The sequence below is a fragment of the Oryctolagus cuniculus genome, chromosome X, assembly GCF_051225735.1.
Source record: "Oryctolagus cuniculus isolate XC-2025 breed Fujian yellow rabbit chromosome X, ASM5122573v1, whole genome shotgun sequence".
Classification (NCBI taxonomy): domain Eukaryota; kingdom Metazoa; phylum Chordata; class Mammalia; order Lagomorpha; family Leporidae; genus Oryctolagus; species Oryctolagus cuniculus.
In genome coordinates, this window is record NC_142888.1 from 3,162,137 (window position 1) to 3,180,859 (window position 18,723).

The 18,723-nt window shown below is 43.5% G+C and overlaps 1 long non-coding RNA gene across 3 annotated transcripts in view; it reads left to right on the forward strand.

Annotated features, from left to right (window-relative positions):
- Nucleotides 1-260: 260 nt before the first annotated feature.
- Nucleotides 261-18,723, forward strand: part of LOC149119530 (uncharacterized) — a 45,294-nt gene continuing 26,831 nt past the window's right edge. The window contains exons 1-3 of one of the 3 annotated variants that reach the window (XR_016228372.1): nucleotides 261-566; nucleotides 8,075-8,168; nucleotides 13,096-13,276. This is a non-coding gene — a long non-coding RNA (uncharacterized LOC149119530). The remainder of the gene's footprint in view (nucleotides 567-8,074; nucleotides 8,169-13,095; nucleotides 13,277-18,723) is intronic. The other 2 variants (XR_016228374.1, XR_016228373.1) reach the window with 2 other exon arrangements.

Genomic DNA, 18,723 nt, shown 5'->3' on the forward strand with positions numbered 1-18,723 from the left:
GCCCTCCCCGGGTTTGCTGCTGGTTCTTCCCAGGTTGGCTACCGATCCTTCCACCTCCGTGGAAGGGCGGTTCCCCCTGCCACATTCCCCACTTCCGCGGGGGAGCAGCACACCACCGGCCGGCTCTCTCGGGGGCTGCACAGGTGTTCCTTCAGATAGATGTTCCCCTTAGATGTTCCTGGTGCATGTTGTCTCTCTCCTCCTTTATAGTCCTCTTCCACCAATCCCAACTCTGCTACCCACAAGCTGAGTACGCTGCTCTCCTCCAATCAGGAGTAAGTCCTACAGTTTATTGGTTGAACTGGAGGCAGCTGCGTAGAAGCTGTTTCTCCCTTCTCAGCGCCATATTGTGGGAGAGCAGATGTATAGAATAAGTCTTAATTCCAGTAACTTAGTCTAGTCCGGGTTGCTCCCCACAGATTCCTCTCACAAAGCAACTTTGCAATGTGTTAAATAGCTGGAGACATTGGGAATGAGCTTGAATAGTGACAAAATGGGGACATGGAAATATATTGCCTTGTGACAATGCTTATATGCTTGCCTGGAATTCTGATACAGCACTTGGTGTAAGTATTCAATTCTTTTTATACCTATATTGTATCCTTCTAAGGAACCTGGTCTGTAAGGTTAGAGAACTCAGTTTTTCTTGTCTTGTCTGAATCCTCCGTATTGCTGAGCACAGTGTAAGCTAGATGGCAAACTCTGTGAAGGCAAGGGACATTATCTGGCTCTTTTTACTACAGTATCACTAGTACCTAGTTGAGTATTTGGCATCTGGTAGGCACTCAGTAAATATTGAGTGAATGAATTGGTGAATGTGGCATTAGATACTTTATAATTTATTTTGGGTGAAAGAACAAAATGTTGAGTAAATGTATGAAAATGGATAGAATCTTGAAATCTGGTGCTGTTATGTTGAAGATTCTAGGATGATGCATGTGATTGGAATACAATTCACAGGAAGAAAGGCTACTAAAAGCACACTTGTGTTTACACTTTCATTTATAGAAGCAGATGGTCTTACTGCCTTGATTTTCACAGCTTGCTGGGTATTATTCACCTGGTTATTAAAAATTGCTTCATTTGTTTTTGATTTGTTTCTTTCTTTTACTTAGCTTCTCTGCTTTAGGGTTTTGTTTCCAACTAATGGGGCTCGCTGTCTCTCAGCTCAATGTGACACTACTCTGAAGACCTTGGAATGGTTTCCATGGTTACTTCTTCTAGAATTCTCCCTTTGGAAACCTTGTGTTCTTTCCTTACCTTTAACTTCCATGTTAGAAATTTAAATGCATACCTTAGGTTTCTGGAGAGTGTTAGCACTCTCCCCAGTAACACTTCAGATCGCAGAGAAAAGAAATCAAGGACTTCACATTCCTTTTCTTCTGTTATATGTGGAATGGGGCTGATGGTTTGATGCTGAATCTCCTGAAGGCCAAAAAGGTCCAGAGATTTCCTGCGAGGAATAAACCCTCCTCAGATTGCCAAAGCCATGAGTTCCTTATTCAGATTAGATTTATATCATAAGAATGGGCATTGCCACCAACACCAAAGCTTTTCCTTTCTTCTTTTGTAACCAGTCCTCATGCGAAATTTACTACCAGTGTGAGTTGCCTTGAAAGGCCTTAAATGTGTTAGTGACTGAGAAGAAGATCAGAGTAAAGCAAGTGCAAATTGGGAGACAAAGGCGATTTTCTGTTAGAAGAACTTAGAAATCTGAACAGGGTTCTGAATTAAACTTGGCTTTCTAAAATCTTCTACTCTTTATCCTTCTGAGTTTATTGTCTAAGGTCTAAACAATGAGAAACTTTTAGGGAGTCCTGTTACAAGCTCATGTTGAGTGCACCTGGGATACACCTGTGGTTCCCAATGGACTTAAAATAAATTTACGAGCTATGCAGTCAGCAAGACAAAAACACCCTTGAGGGAGCACCTCCCCCTTAAGCTCTGCTATACCTGTCTATCCAGTCTTGTCTCTATGCACTCGATCCCTCCCCCCACACCTCTTATTCTTTCTTCAAACAGCTCCTAGCAAAGTCTCCCTATTTCCAAAGTCTCAGCCAGCAAAATTAGAAGAAGCCACGCCTGGTTCTTTTCCGTGGAGGTCTGTGTTCTTGGCTGTTCTTCAGGGTCCACGTTCCTATGCATTTATTCTTCAGGGGTGTGCTTGGCTTTGGAAAGGACATAAGGCAGCCAGGCCCTGTTACTAGACTTCGCGCTTCTGCCTAAGCTGCAGGAAGTACCACTGGATCTGCCTGGGGCTTGTCCTGCCTTTACAGATCTTTTTTTTCCAACTTAATATTTTATTTATTATTTCTGAGATAACATTATAGTGAAAGGCTTACTGCTCCACTAAATAAAGAGTTCAACCAATTAAAAGTAAAAAGACCCTAGTTCAGCAGGAATATAGGCAAGGGCTATAAACAGCAATCAGATGAAAAGATGTTCATCTCCATCCAAACACAATTTTAAAATAGTCACATATCTTTAAAACTATAGTAGTATGTCATTCTTAACCATTGGTTTGACAAAGATTTACACTTCCGAGCTTTATAGACCGTTACACTGTGGCGGTCCTCTTTGAGGACCCATCTCTAGGCCACTTGGAAGCCTTCGGAGGCACAGCAGCAGCAATTGGGGTTGAAGTCAGGCAGCATCTGGGTAAGTGTTATAGTGCAGCTGCTCAAAGTGTGGCCTTGGAAGCCATAGTCCCTGAGCTCACCTCCTTGCCTCCCCACTCCTCGCTAAGCAATCTTGAGCAAGTTGCTTAGCTTCTCTGTGCCTTTGCTTTCTCATCTATAAAATGGGGATGGTGATAATAATTGTGCCCGGCTGTTCTGAATATCACATACATCACCTAGAAAAGTGTGTGGCACATAGTTAGAACTCCAAAGGTGTGGTGTTCTTCGTTATCATTATTCACATCAAAGCCTATTTTCTTAGTGGGATCAGTAACGACCCAAGTCCTCATTCTGCCATTTTGGGGCTGTGTTACCTTACGGAAACTCACATATTACAGCTTCCCTGCATTTCCACCATACATAGTCGCTACTGAATCCAGGCCTTAGCCTTTCCAGGATGGTTAGGACAGTTAAATGAGTTAATAGGCACCCAAGCACCTGAAAATCATGGTTTGTTTTCCTTCTTGCTCTTTGTAATCAAGTCTGGGTGATATTTGACATCTCTTTCTTTTTTCTTTTCTTTATGTTTTTATTCCCTTCTTCCTTCTCTAACACTCAGTTCCTAAAGTTCTATTCTCTTACTCAATCTGTTATGACTTATTTTGTCACTTTGTATCAAGCATGGAAAAAAACAACAACAGAGGCTGAAGTAACATTTGACAAACTTGCACTTTAGCTAGCATCTCCCAAGTTCTTCGGTGGGATAGAGTGGCTGAAGGGAGTGGCCCAGTACATGTCCTCTTTCTGGGTCAGTGAGGATCCAATATATGGATCCTATTCATTGGCCACCCAGCCTGCTCAGTTCACCTTGCTAACCATTACCTCAGAGGCTGCTGCTGAGTCTCCCTGTGGTCCAGGAGCTCATACCGTTGCAATATCACCACTTCCTTGCTGTCCCCACTGTGCAGGGCCACAACTGACAGTGCTGCTTATGAAGAATAGCCATCTCTTCCTCCTTTATCTGTTAGATTTTGCTGCATAACATGCAAACCCAGAGCTTAGCAGCTTAAAAAAACAAGCTCTTCACTTAGCTTACAAGGCTGGCAATTTGGACTGGGCTCACTTGAGTTGCTCTACTGTAGTCTCAGTTGGACTCATATCTGCATTCAGCTGCCACCCAGATATGTGGCTCTGCTTTTGCCGATTGCTGGCGCTAGGCTGGGCTGATGGGGGAACCAGGTAGCCCAGGCTTCTTCAATGGAGGTGGGGGCAGGGGCTCTAGGAGTAATTATAGAGTCAAAGTTAAAGTCTCTGCTTCTGTCACAATTACTATTTTCTTCTTGGCCATTGCAAGTCACATGTCCAAACTCAAGGTCAGTATGGAAGGGTACTATCCAAGGGCTGGATATGGAGAGGGGTGAAAAAATTGGTGGCCATTAACTGGAGCAGTCTGCCACATCTCTTGAGAACATAACACGACAACTAGTTCCAAAATCCCTTTCGTACATTTTGTCCATAGGGCCTTACAGCCCTCATAAAAATAAGGACAGGGGCCAGATTGTGGTGCAGTAAGTTAATCCTCCTCCTGCAGTGCTGGCATCCCATATGGACACTAGTTCAAGTCCTAGCTATTCCACTTCTGATCCAGCTCCCTGCTAATGTGCCTGGGAAAGCAGTGAAAGATGGCCCAAGTGCTTGGGTCTTTGCACCCACGTGGGAGGCCCCATGAAGCTCCTGGCTCTTGGCTTTGGCATGACCCAGCCCTAACCATTGCAGCCATTTGGGGAGTGAATCAGTGAATGGAAGATCTCTGTTTCTGTCTCTACCTCTCTCTCTCTAACTCTGCCTTTCAAATAAATAAACCTTTTTAAAAAAGACATCTGGTATGATATCTCAGAATTCACAATTCAGTTATGAACACTGTTTCCTCAAAATTTTCCCTTAACAGGCAGGCATTTAGCCTAGCAGTTAAGATGCTCATGTCCCATATCAGAGTGCCTGTGTTCAATAACTGCCTCCAGCTCCTGACTCCAGCTTCCTGTTAATGAGGACCCTGCAAGACAGCAGTGGTGGCTCAAGTAGTGGGGTTCCTGAAATCCATAAAGGCGGCCTGGGTTGAGTTCCCAGAGTCTGGCTATGGCTCCAGACACTGCAGCCCAGCCATTGCAGACATTTGGGAAGTGAATCAGTGCATGGGAGCTCTCTCTCTTTGTCACTCTGCCCCTCAAATAAGTAAATATTAAGAAAAACATTAGCCTTATGTCAGGTTGCCTTCAAATATAAATATATGCTTCTTTAGGAAGCTATAAGCTCTGAAACAACTAGGTTAGTAGTGGCTCTTAATTCCATATTTTGGAAGTAAGAGGGGAGTCACAAACACCTTTCAGAATCTGATGAAAGATTAGTTCTTTTTCTTCAGAGAAATTCAAATTGACCCATAGATTCAGAATGTTGTTTATAATTTCATGAGATTCACCAAATTTAAGGGATCTTAAATCAGAGGAAGAATATATAGTTCTTTAAAATAATTCCTTTGAGCCCAAAAGGATTTGCCATAAGCTTGCTTATCTAAAGGATGCCTATTGTTTAAAGTGGTCCATAAGCTACTTACTACCTCAGAGTTGTCCAGAACACTTCAAAAAATACTTAATTTGGAAGCTTACTCCCCAGGTAGGAAAAAAATCAGTTTCAACTTGGGTTTTCAGGAATTGCATTAATTAAAAGCCAGATTGGTTTATTTATATGTGTTCCTGTGAGCATTCAGGCCAAATCTTTCAGACATTACATACATCATGGTACTAATGATAGGGACTGTGGCCAAGGGCAGTGAAAATATATGAACCATTAGCAACACTTGTGAGCAGATAATCAGTGCATTAAAGGAATTCCTCCATATTAGTTCATTAAAAAAAAAAAACTAAGTCCCAAAGTCTAAAAACTTTATCATCTCATTTATGAGTGTTTTTGGTTGCAAGTAAAGGAGAACCCAGCTAAAATGGGCTTAAACAATTAAATAGCTGATTCCAGGGTGGAGTATGTGACTGAATCACTAGGTGGCTCTAATCCCACTTCTCTAATCTTTTGAATTTCCCTCATGAATCCAAGAGGATTATGGCAATTTCGGGTGACAATGTCCAGAGGTGGGCACGAGCAAGGCAAACCTTCCCAGAGACCACCACTGAACATTTCCTAGGTTTCATTGGCCTGAATTGCCTAAACTTATATAATCTAAACTAGTTACTTGCAGGAGAAAGACTAGCATCCCAATGGCTTTGACCAATAAGTAGTTCATTTCTGGTTTTGGAGAGAGGCTTGGCCTCTTCTGAAAGACATGGCTTCTTCTCGAAGAGTGAGAATAAAATCAGTGTGTTCTTGGCAAGAAGGGGTTAGGAGGGCTATGAGCTGGGCAGTCCACAGCATCTGTCCATCACAGTACTGTGTAACTTAGTACCCATTTGAATGGGTAATCTACCTTTCAAGGAGCAGAAGAAAAGGAAAAGAAAGCTTTTGCTAGTGTTAAGTCATGGGAAAAGTGACTTCTGAAATATCACAAAAACCTGATTTTTAAACAGTTGGAAAAGAGAGGCTCAAAGATTAGGCAGTTGAGCAAAAGACTCTGTCAGAGAGGGCAGCAATCTAGGTTTTGGAGATGGAAGGTGAATATAACACAAGTAAGAACGAGGCAGAGGATTAAACAGGAAGATGGCTACAGAGGAGGAGAGTGGCAAGTGTGTTACGTGTTGTCCTTAGCAAAATGGCAGAAGAGAGACTCTGAAGCGGAGTAGCGTGGGGTGGGGCAGCAGAGTGGGCTGCCGTACCAAGCAGCTGGCTTCCTCGAGTGGATGCTGTGATGCGCCTGCCTGCATCCCACAGCCTTTGAGGAAGCTTTTGCCCACTTGCAACTGCTGGTGTTAGTGTCCGTGTGCCTGAGGTCTCAAGTTGGCCTCTTTCCACCTGTGTGACTGGTGACAGTCAAGAATGAACCCCCTGCTGGAGTGGCTTCACCTAGGGATTCTTAGGGACTGCTGTGTGAATCCCCCAGTTCCCTCACTTCTTGTTTAGGATAATTCTGGACACAGAGGTTTGATACCATTGCCCAGGTTTTCCCCGCAGGATGGAAGCAGTCGTCCATGGTGGTAGCAAGCATAGCAAGGCTCCTTTCACTGGTTCTCCTCTCTTCCCTGCTTTGCTTCTCCTACTTCCCTACCAATCCTCTCAACACCTCACAAAGAAACTAGATGTACCTGCTGCCTGGTCCCATGGGCCGCTTTATACACATAATGTCATCCAGTCACTGCAACAACCCTAAGAGTAGTAGCTATTATCAGCTCCAATTGATATAGATAAGGTAATAGACTCAGGTAGGTCAAGTGACCTCCTTAAGCTTATTCAGCTGGTAAATGGCAGAGCTCAGATTGCAATCCAGGTCTGTCTGGTGAAAGCCTGTGCTCCTTCCTTAATAACAATTCATATCTTGGTGATATTGAACAAGACACTAATGCAAAGACTGGAGGGCCTGGATAAAGCCCAGGATTGTGGGGCTGCTATACCACATGGTCACAACCTGCTCTAGGCATCAGCTGGTTGCTTTAAGATTTCCATCTATCAGGCTATTGTGGGCTAAAGCTCACGAAGCTGATGCAACATCTCTGTTGGTGAGCATGGAGATGAAACAGACCCAAGCCCATAGTCACCCATGGTAAATCAGGGAAGCAATGGTAAACATTGACCATGATTTCAGATTACAGTCTGAACCAGAAATGATAGGAGAACTCAAGGTCTGACTGACCATAGCCTATGACTCTAACTACATGGTAGAACTTTTAGGGCAACAACTTGGCAAGTGATATACTTCATACATGGCTGAGTTACTGAGATGGTATGATGGATGGGTTAGGACATAGATTCTGGAGTCACACATAACTTGGACCAGAATCTTATTCCACCAGTGTTTCCAGTGTGTGGCAGCTTCCCAACTCAAGAGCCTGAATCTCTGCTTTTTTTTTTTACTGAGGGCATTCTCTGATAACACTAGCACTTGCTCCACCACAAGTATCTACAAGTCAGGTGTTGGGTGAGTTAGCAGCCCTGGATGAACACTCAATCAATGAGGAACAGGAGTTGAGGGACAGATGCTGCAGCCGTTTCATCCTCCAGTTGGATGATTCTGAAGCATGTTCCACACAGTTTCTCAAAGGATATGCAGCAGAACTGAGCCGCAATTGCCCAGGGCAGTGGCCTACTCATTAATGCACTCATTTGTTGTTTTTTGACCTATCTTCTGTGTTACTATTGCCAAGTTATTTAATTTTCTTAAGCCTGGGAAATTCAGGTCGCACCTTCATCCTAGGGCTCTTATGACAATTAAAAGAGATCCTATGTGTAGTGTGGTCTATATGTAATAAGAATTCAGGTAAGCACTTGGTGGCTGTTATTTTATTGATTGTTAATTTCAGCCTTTTAGAAGTTCCATCCCTGCCATCCCAGTTACTCCACTAGGTGGCAGAATATCAACATTCATCATCCGTGGGAACCTATGTCTCCAAAAATGTAAGTAAAACAAGTAAACTAGAGACCCTGAGGGACTCTGGTCACAGTGACATGAGAAGGGCAAACCTATGATTAAAAACCAACCCAAATAAAGAAAGCGGTGTTCTGAAATTCCAGCCTTAGTCAGATTGGTGTCTGATTCAGGCTTTGAAAGGTAGACTGTTGGATGAATTCCCAAAGCAACATGGGGAACCTGTGTGAGAGAAGCAGTTGAAGTCTATTTGCAAGACATTACTGGGTGCCATTTTCCCATGCTTGGGGTAATCCTAAATCATGGTAGACGACTATGAAGTGGAGGACTGGCAAAGAGCCAGGAAAACCCAAGAAGTCATCTGAACAAAGTAGAAGTTGATAAGGGTCCATGTGATCCTATAGGCAGATTTGGAACAAAATCTTTCAGGATTATGTGGTATTTCTTTCGGTAATATGTTTGTATCATCAAACAAACTATATAACCTGAGAATTCTCAGAGTCTATGGTTAAAGGATGGGAAGGGTGGGCATTTGTTCGCTGGCTTCCATCCTTAATTGGTGGAGAGTGCACCTTGGGGTATTACCTTCACCATATATACAATGAGTCAAGATGCAGGCATTTTGGGTGGAAAGTTATTGGCATATTCAAAACTGTCTAGCACCCATGCTGATGTGCCCAGGTGGGCAGGTGAGATATGGGGAGGAGAATCTACAATGACTGCTATAGCAGTCTTTCTCAGACTTTAGAGTACATACAAATCCCTTGAGATCTTGTTAAAATGCAGATTCTGATTCTGTAGGTTTTCAGTGCAATTGAAATGGTGCTCTTAAAATTTATATATTTGCGAGAGAGAGAGAGAGAGAGCGAGCGAGCAAGCACACTTCTACTTGCTGGTTTACTCCCCAAAGGCTGAGGCTGGACCAGGGCCAAAATTGGGAGCCAGGAGCACAATCCAGGTCTCCCATGTGGGGAGTGGGAGCCTAATAAATCACTTGAGGCATCATCTCTGCATCTCAGGGTCTGCGTTAGCAGGAAACTAATCAGGAGCCAGAGCTCGGGATCAAATCCACATGTTCTGCCAATATGGGACACGGGCATTTTATCCACTGTCCTAACTAATAGGGAAAATGCCCACCCCTCTGCATTTCTCACAAATCCTCAGGTGGTATTGATGCTATTGGTTCCTGGAGAAGAAAGGCCATGCTTTTTTTTTAAAAAAGATTTATTTATTTTATTTGAAAGTCAGAATTACACAGAGAGGGAAGGAGAGGCAAAGAGAGAGAGAGTGGTCTTCCATCCACTGTTTCACTCCCCGGATGGCTGCAATGGCTGGAGCTGTGCTGATCTGAAGCCAGGAGCCAGGAGCTTCCCGGTCTCCCACGTGGATGTAGGGGCCGAGGACTTGGACCATCTTCTGCTTTCCCAGGCCATAGCAGAGAGCTGGATCAGAAGGGGAGTGCCAGGACTTGAACTGGTGCCCATATGGGATGCCGGCACTGCAAGTGGCGGCTTTACCAGCAATGCCACAGTGCCAGCCCCAAGCTACACTATTCTTTAAATCAGTCCTGCTCTTTCTTTTATCATCCTATAACATTATTAACCGTAAGCAATGCTGTAGGCACCAGGGGCCCTGAGATTTGGCCTTCTTCTCTCTAAACCTTGATGTCTCGTCTTCAAAATGAGGGGTTTGGATTAAATAAACTCTTCCTCACTGGGATCAAGGATGGAGAGGGAACTGGATTGGATGGTTTTATAAATGACATTTTAGTATTTAGAAAAATATCAAGATATTTTTAATGGCATGAAGTAGGAAAACATCTGTGTTAGGTATGACACAGGATGTAGCTCCTGTTCCTATGAAGCTCATGCTTCCTGGGAGTGGGCGATGACATTGTAATTTCCTGAGGGATGCCCTAGGGATTTTCATTTTTATGTAAAGAAAGGTATTGGTTCCAATAGGTTGAGAGACTGGATTTGGTGATCTGTAAGACCTCACCCACGTCTAATATCTTTCCTCTGCATTTGTGTAAATCTGTATTATTATTATATGAAATTGGTGACTTACATCTGTCTTCCCTACTGGCCTAGAAGCTTCTGTAGCTAGAGATTCATCTCTACTGCTATCACTCATTATATAGTGCTTGAGATGTGGTAGATGTTTAGTAAATCCTTCTCTGTGTGAGAATGAATTTTTGGATTTCCTCCAGTTCTAAAAAGGTTGTGATAACATGAGGTTGAACTGTATGCTAACTTTTTAGGAAAAATCTTTTGAGACTTTTTTTTTACCTATATGGTACTGATACCTTTGAGGGTTTTTGTGGTAGAATTCTAGTCACATATAATTCCATGTCCAGTATTTACTGACCTTATTAATTAAAATGAACTGCTCCAGAGCAAATACCATTTAGTGACATCCTAATGATCATTACTTTGCAGAAGAAATAATTGAAAATGGTGCTTTGGAGTAAGAAACATCTGCTCTGGTTTTACGTGGAAGAAGAATCTATGAGATACATTTGGATGGGCTCTGGCTGATTGAGCTTGCCAGGGAAAGGCGGAGGCACCAGTAATTACATGTGTTGCATTATAGGTTGGAAATAGATATATAGAGCAAATGTTCCAGCCCACAAAGCCCCAAAATGCAATGAAAGCAGCCTAGACTTCAAGCTCGTTTTCAAAATTCCTATCTGTACAGAACAGAGCCAGCTATACAATTTTTTTCTTTTTGACATGGCACTTATTTTGAAAAATTATTTACTTGAGAAGGAGGGGGGAGGAGTGAGAGGGAGAGAGAGATATCTCTATCAAATATCTGGATTTGATGATCTGTAAGACCTCACCCACGTCTAATATCTTTCCTCTGCATTTGTGTGAATCTGTCTCTGTCCAAATGTCTGCAATGGCTGGGACTAGGCTGTGTCAAGACCAGGAGCCAGGAACTCAGTCCAAGTCTCCCAGGTGGGTGGAGGAAACCCAATTACTTGAGTCAACTCTGTTGCCTTCCAGGGTCTACATTGGCAGGAAGTTGGGGTCAGGAGCTGGAGCTGGGTGTCAAAACCAGGCATACAGATGTAGGATTATAGGTGTCTTAACTAGTAAGCTAAATGCCTATCCCTCACATGACACCTGTGACACAGACACAAAAGAATGAATTAACTGAAGATCTGGAAATCTACTTGCAAATTAAAAAAAATCATAGTGGCAATAAATATATAGAAAGTGACGATGTCAACATGTAATTTTTGTTGGAGGTATTAATTGGTAACTCCCTGGGTTCTTGATGTCCTTGAAACAAGTCAGCACCATTGCTTGACTTTATACAGACTTGATTGCACTCAGTTGAAAATTGCTCTTCTCAGGAGTAGAAGTTTGATGCAGTGGTTAAGGCATCACTTGGGATGCCTGCATCCCATGCTGCAGTCCCTGGGTTCAAGTTTCAGGTCCACTTCCAATTACATCTTCCTGATGATGTACACCCTGGGAGGCAGCAGGTAATGGCTCAAGTACTTGTGTTCTTGCCACTCACTTGGGAGACCCAGATGAAGTTCCTAGCCCTGGTTCCTTCCTGGTCTAGTTCTGGCTGTTGTGGGCATTTGGGAAGTTAAAAAGCATATGGAAGATCTCTCTCCCTCTGTATGTCTCTCTGTGTGTCTCTCTGCCTTTCAAACAAAATTTAAAAATAAGTGAAACAAGAATTATTCTTCTCAAGATAACGCTTAGTTATATGACCATGTAAAAGCCCTTCCTATAAGGAACAGGTGCAGTGGGGAGCCCAAATGAATGAGATCAATGAAGAGATCTATCCTGAAGTTCAAAAGATGAAGTTTGTAATTTCAGGATGGAGAGGCTAGCTCAGCAGTAGCCCATTAAGATAAAAATCTAGTAGAATTTGTCAAGCCCAGGACACACCTGTAATGCGATACAGGTGCTGAAAATATTTGCTTCAAAATAGTTGTACTACATTTCCCAGCACCCTCTGCAGTTAGGCATGGCCATATGACTGAGTTCTAGACAAGAGAATGCGAGCAGAAGTGAGATACTCTGTTTCTGGTCTGGCCCATAAATACTAGGCACACAGAATCCTCCATGTTCTTTCCCCTCCTAGTTTGCCATAACAAAAATCCCTCTCACATTCTCTTGGTGATGGCAACTGGTCCAGACATCGATACAACTGAACTTAAAGGAATACCTTATATTTCATGGTTTCTCCTCTCCCCTGCTGGCCATGCATCAGGACTCTTTAGTCGTGACTGTCACTGGCCATGACAGGCAGCAGCCATAGGGTGAAACCAACACAAGGATGGCACAGCGGTAAGATGGACAGAACCTGTGCCTTAAGCTGCTGATCACCTTGTGCCTGAAGGCTCCTGTACTTTTAGACTTCACTTTGAGCTGGCGTTTTCCATTATGTCTAACTCAAAACATCTTGACTAACACACTGATCCTGAGGAAGCCTGCGAGTACAAGTTGAATATTGCTTTGTCATCAGAGCTGCCCAAGGGGAAATTCTACCCTGGGCAGCATGTGGACCACTTGGGGGTACATCTGACCCCAAGAATTATAAACTCTGGTGAAGGAGGTAAAGTTAATTTAAACATGGGGTTTTTTTGCAAGTGTCCAGAAATGTATTTTATAGCAAACATTTGTTGGCTTTTGACTGTCATATCTCTGATCCACTCCCTTCCTCTCTCCGTCTCTCTTTGTAGCAAGAATCATATTAACAGATGAAACATTTTGTCTACTAAATAATTGCCCTTAAGTAATTCAGAATATACGATTATGGATGGTAAGCAGCCAGCTTGCAGGAATTGCAGTTCTCATAACTCATTATATGTAGTTGACACCTTGGGACTTACTCTTGCCAATGGCATGGGACCACTAGTGGTGTGTATTACATATGGGTCAAGAAATGTAAGTATTGGGTGTACCTTCATTGTCTTTATTCATCCTCCAGCTGAATGCAAAGGACTCCAAAGTCCAAGAGGAGTGTGGAGCCACAATGTGGAAGGAATTCGGGTCATGAGTAATCATGTGGAAGGTTGTACCAACCAGGAATAACCATGTTGGACAGTTCCATGACTGAGGAATGTGCTTCTACCGTGTTAAGTCATTAAACTTTGGGATTTGTTACTAAGGTTAGCATTGTCCTAAGTAATAAATCTATTGTTCATGGTCTCAGGAGGAAACAGCCATCTCAATTTCCCATTAATACAGAAACCAGAGACATCCTAATCCCCCCTTCTATCTGCCCCTGGGTAGAGCCAAGGTTTAAATATCAAATGAGACACTTGCTCCTGGGATACTGAATCTTAACCCAGGGGCACAACAATGTGAAGAAGGTTCAGAATCAGATATACAGAAGTGGTAGCAGAAACTTGATGAAAAGATGGAGCCTGTGGCAATTGGGCTTTGGCTGTGGTTTCTGTTACTTCAGGAACATGTTGTCCTCCAGCTTCTCGTTGATTCTCTTGGCCCCTGATCATCTGATAATTAATTCCTCCTTTGCTTAAGATAATTAGAGTTTTTCCTCTTGCTTGCAATCATTTGGTGATGGGTTTTTAACTTTTTTCGTAAAAGAGATCTATCTGAAATTCGTTGCTTTGTTTGATAAGTGAAGGCTTTCTCTTACAAAAGTCTGTATTTATCTCAGCCTTTGACTCTGACCAGTTATCTTAGATTCATGATCTAATGGCAGTTGAGGTTGGCTTCATTCAATTTCCTCTTTTCATTCACTGCCTCCTAGGTAATCAAGTAGTTATTTATTTTTTTCTTTTGTTGACAGTTTGGTCCCTCTCTCTGTCTTTCAGCAATGATTTCCATCACTTGCCTTACTTACAGATTGTCCTTACCTACACATTCTCATGGTGTTCCACTTATTAACTATTTCTGGCCTTCATCTGCTCTATCCAATTAGCAGCGTGTAACGCTTTTCTAATGGGGGAAGGGCATAGTTGAGGGTGGGGAGGATCACTGAACCCATTGTTCCCGGGATCTGCTTCTGTATCTTACAAGATCTGTGACATTGGGTAGATTGTTGAACTGTCCCTGAGCCTTGCTTTGCAAAGTGATTAAAATGAGAAAATAGAGGAAAATCTCCATCAATTATAATGATAGCAGTTAATTAAAAGCCATACAGCTAGAGAAATGCAACTGGAGGAAAGGTAAGAAAGTATGAAAGTGGGAAGTCCATGGCCTGGCCTTGGATGTTAGGCGGGGAGACCTGGGAGACAGGGAAGGACTACTCATTGGTGCACACAGATTACCATCAAGGGATGGGAAACACAGAGTTAACTTTTTTCCTTTTCAGCTGGCTTTATGATTTTGTTTCATCCTCCAGTGCCATCCTTTAAGAGAATCCAAACAAAGCAGTGACCTCTCTTCAACATTTTATCACTCCTCACACATCATGTATACAAGACAAATTTGACACCTCACCATAGCCTTTTATGTAACTTAATTTCTCAATTAGGAATTCATCCATGACACCCCTGATCAGCTGTTTGTATTTGGGAATAACTTGCTTTAGAAACTCCAGCGCCACGTCCCACGGACTGTACCAGGGACTAGATTTGAAAAACTGCAACACTGGGCCGGGCCTCAGTTTCCTCATCTGTGAAGTGAGGCGGGTGCCACTGAAACTCCCAGGGTCTCCTCTCCAAGCTCCACTCATTGTGAGGCAGGATGATGGCCTTGTGACTCACAAGAGCCTGCTTAGATTCCAGATAAAGGTAGCTTAGCCTTCTCTGCCTTCGGTTTTGGAAAACGGGCATCTATGTTGACTTTTGATACGTTGGGTCCATGGTTTCAACAACTTGACCACCAACTGGGCCTCCTTCATAAACTCCCAGCTCCTCTTCTTTCTGTTCTTTCTGCTCATCTGTCTCACATACACTTCTACCTTTTCCCTTCCCTTCCAAATGAAAGGGAAGAAAGAACACTTCTACCTGGACTTTTTCTCTGGTTAAAAACCTTCTCCCTCTCCCATCACTGAGTAGGGCTTGTTGTCTGAGGTTGACACTAAATCCAATCCAACAGACTCATATACCTGGGCACAAAAAGGCCAGGAGAGAATTTCTTCAAATCTGATGTTTTACAAATGGAAAACAAAGTATTTAGTGACTCTGATAACTTTTCACATTTTTTTTCCTTTGTTCTTAACAAAGTAAGAGACCACTGGGGCCAATTTGGTTCAACTTACTAATCATTTCTACTGATTTTATAGGTAGATGCTCTTATTTTAGACCATCTTTGATTTTGAAAAAGATTGTCTTCCTTTATGAAATACCTTCTCTGAGCCAGTGAACTTGGCCCAGAAGAAAAAAGGCAGGGGATATGAGCTTAAATAACTGATAATATAATAATCAAATATTATTTCATAATATTCAAATATTCTGAGCAGTATCCCCTGCCAGCATACCTATAACACACACTCCTGCACATCACCCTCTTTACCATCTTCCCATACAAGATGAAACCTGCAGAAAAAAGTAACACCCCCGACAGAGTTTGGGAAATTCTGGACCCTTTCAGTTATTTCCCAGAGGTTCAAGGCCAAGTAGAGAAGCAGTTGGTCAAGGACAATATGGAACCATAGGGAGGTGGAGACTGATTGAATACTTGAGCCAGAAAAATTCTTTTCAAGTGGAGCCTACAGCAATTGAAAGTAAGGAGGTTTACAAAGTAGGAATTGCAGCACTTAAGGTGCCACTATGAAACATTAATAGCAGCTGCAGGCCCCCAGGATGCAGGCAAGCTCTTCATCTGAGGGTTGGAATCAAAGGCATGTTGCCGACTGAGACAAAGCGAGAAGGATCCACGCACACAAGAGATTGTGGCTGGGCTGTCAGGCTGGATTTGTGTCTGCCTGAGCTGCTCTGAAAAGATCCTCCTTTCCTGAATCACTAAGACCCCCTAGACAATAGAGGAATGGAGTGGTGACGCGCTCTGTGCTAAGCAACAGATTGGAGATGTGGGAATAGGAGCTTTTATGTCAGCTCTGTACTGATAACCACCACTGAACCCAACCCTAATGGCCTTTGCTCTCCTGGCTACTGGGTTGTTGTAATGAAGAGTCTGTGCCATTCTGTGGAGATGGTCCCAGAAGATAAAGCACTGCTACACCACCACTCCTCCTCGGTGCAAGCCAGCATCATCGCTCACTGGAGTTTCAGCAGTAGCCTTCTACTCAGCCACTGTACTTCATCCACTCTTACCTCCTGCTACCTTATTGACTGCCCACGTCATAAGCCAAAGAGATCTTCTCAAAATATGAGGAAAATTATATTACTTGCCTGTTCAAAATCCTGTGGTGGCTTCCCAGTGTTCCCACTACAACCTGCAAAGCCCTACACAATCTGCCACACACCCCCATTACTTCTCTGACCTCATCAACTGTCACTTTCTCCTCTCTTAGTTCCAGGCACGCTGGCCTCCTTACTTGAACTTGTCATTTCTGTGCATACCTCAGAACTTCTGTACTTGCTCTTTTCTCCACCTGAGACATTCTTTCACCAGTGCCTGTACGACTTGCTTCTTCACTTCGGAGAGATCTGTTTTTGGATGCTATCTTCCCAACGAGGTCATCCCTGATCATTGTACTTTAAATTGCAACTACTCTGTGTTCTACAGCAATTGCCAGAATTAGGCTGCCTAACAAACCACTCCCAAACTCAGTGGCTAACAAATATTTATTTCCATACTCATAGATTCATCTGAGACTTGGTTGACTGTCGCTCCCCCTCTTCGCGGAGGAATGACACTAAACCCTGCCTAGGCTTCATATCCGAGTCACGGCACCATTATGTCGCTCCCCCTCTTCGCGGAGGAACGACACTAAACCCTGCCTAGGCTTTCGATAGCTTCTTCCGGCACCTTTTCCGTCCGGCTTTTCCCTAGGCTCTTTGCTAGTCTCTCTCTCCGGTATTTTCCCACTTTTTCCCGTTTCTTCCCTCCTAGGTTTCCTATCTGAGTCACGGCACCATTATGTCGCTCCCCCTCTTCGCGGAGGAACGACACAGGACCCTGCGCTGTTCTTTTGTCTGCTCGGCCCTTCCCGGGTTTGCTGCTGGTTCTTCCCGGGTTGGCTACCGTCCCTTCCACCTCCGTGGAAGGGCGGTTCCCCCTGCCACTTTCCCCACTTCCACGGGGGAGCAGCACACCGCCGGCCGGCTCTCTCAGGGGCTGCACAGGTGTTCCTTCAGATAGATGTTCCCCTTAGATGTTCCTGGTGCATGTTGTCTCTCTCCTCCTTTATAGTCCTCTTCCACCAATCCCAACTCTGCTACCCACACGCTGAGTATGCTGCTCTCCTCCAATCAGGAGCAGGTCCTGCTGTTTATTGGTTGAACTGGAGGCAGCTGTGTAGAAGCTGTTTCCTCCTCTCCCAGCGCCATATTGTGGGAGAGCAGATGCATAGAATAAGTCTTAATTCCAGTAACAGTCTAGTCCAAGTTGCTCCCAGTTGCTCCCCACAGTTGACTTAGGATGGACTTGGCTTGGAATTAGCTCTGCTTTATGCTGTGAGTTGAGTTCAGGGCTGCTATGTGTGTATTTGTATTGAGGCCCAGAATGAAGAGCAGCAGCTACCCAGGACGTGTTCTTCTGGCAGTAAATCACCAGAGTGAAAGGGCCAAGCCAAACAACATAAAATTTAAAATCTCTGCTTGCATCACTCTCCACTAACATTCTACTGGTCAAAGGAAATCACATGACCAAGTCCAGCATTTATGAGGTTGGAGACTATACCTGTCCTGGGAAGGAAAAGGGAAAACATTTGCTGGACAGTCATCCAAACTGTCACAGATGCGCTCATACCCCTATCTCCCTCTCTTCCCTCCAATGTTTTGCCTTTCTCCTTGGGGCTTACCACCACCCTGCATAGGACATAGTTTATTTATCTGTTCTGTTTTTCATCTGTATCATCAATTAAAATAGAGATTCACTGAGAGCAGAGTTTTATTTGTTTTTTTTTTTTTCCTGCTTTATTGTCAGTACTTTGAGAAGTTCCTGGCATGTAGTGGATACTGAATAAATATTTGTTGGATAGCAGAACAAATAAGTCCACATATTATCATAAAGGATTTGTTAAAGGAAGTTCAGAAATGAGATCTATGATTGAATAGCCTTCTGAAGGGGAAAATAATATCTGCAAAAGACTGGTCTTAATATCCACCACATCACTACCATTACTAGCATCATCATACACATTGTCATCCTCACTGTTACCATTGCTACCATCACTTGCACCACCATTTTTCTTACTACCATCACCATCATCACCACCATCATCCCTACCACATTACCACCAGCACGGCAGCATCATCATTCCACTTCTACCATCATCAGCACTACCAGCGCCATCTACAATCACCATCTCTTTCACATCTCCACCACCACAGCCATTACCATCCCAGGACTACTGCTGTTAGCCTCATCGTTCTTAGCACCATCACCACTAGCACTGTTGTCACAGTCCCCATTAGATGGTGATGATTGACAGAGGTACTGATTGCACACAGCTCTCCACAAACTGATTGCAGTGCAGGAAGCAAATGAAATGATTACTGTGCAGTAGAGGACGAGC